Below are 996 nucleotides of genomic sequence, written 5' to 3' on the forward strand. Positions count from 1 at the left end.
GGGGGTCAAACCAGGCCGCAGCTCGTGTTCGAATTTGGGGCAGGCAGTTTGTCATGAGACAGCGGAGCCAGTGGGCCGATTGATCTCTGTTCAGGAGTGTCCACCCTGGCATTCCCGGGCATGCGCTCCGGTAGACTGGTCACAGCCTGTCTGCGAAAGCCTGTGGAGACTCCCCAGGGAGCTGTACCGTTTTTCCCACCCGGGCGAACGGACTCCCATCATTTAGTCCCATGGCCTCCAATATCTCATCCCTTAACTCCTCGAAATCTTTCTGTCCCCTTTTACACTCATCTGATAAGGTTTGGAGGAGGTCACCCCCCAGAGAAAACAGCAGCATTTTTGCTTGTTCTGCTTCATCGCAGTCATTAACGCACGCTGCCTGCTCTATCTCACAGAAGTGTAGAGAGGGGTCTCCCCTCACTGTAAGCTTAGGGATATGGCTAACCATGGCCCTGAGCTGTGGGGTGCCATGCGGCACTACAAACTGGTTCTGGATGGCCCCTAGGTCCTCGCCATCGGCGGGCGGGCCGTACCTCCGTTGTCGGAGGGGGTACACTGGTCCCGGTCCTGGTCTATCTGCCAGGAATTGCTGGGTCTCCCCTAATGCTTCATCCTCCACCCACCTTTGCTGCCAGACCTCCTGAAAACTCGGGGCTATGGGTGGTGGCCGTGAAGCCTCTGGTTCCCTAACCAGTGTCGTTCTGGGAGCTGCCTGTGGGACTTCCCTGCTTGGGTTGCCGGTAAAATCCGACTGGCCCGCCTTCGGGCTAAGGAGGCAAACCATGCCCTTCGCCCTCGCTAAGGCCATGCCCAAACGTTCTATTTCTTGCCTGCAGGGGCGATGATCTGCGTCCTCAAACCCCTGGGCACAGGCCAGCTTATATGCTGCCTTTACCTCGCCTACTTTCTCCTCCTGCTCTTTTAATTCTTGCGTGAGGCTGTGGATCTTATCCATTAACCTAACCTCACTGCCTCTCGCCTCTCTGACCTGGTATT

The sequence above is a fragment of the Heptranchias perlo genome, unplaced genomic scaffold, assembly GCF_035084215.1.
Source record: "Heptranchias perlo isolate sHepPer1 unplaced genomic scaffold, sHepPer1.hap1 HAP1_SCAFFOLD_137, whole genome shotgun sequence".
Taxonomy (NCBI): Eukaryota; Metazoa; Chordata; class Chondrichthyes; order Hexanchiformes; family Hexanchidae; genus Heptranchias; species Heptranchias perlo.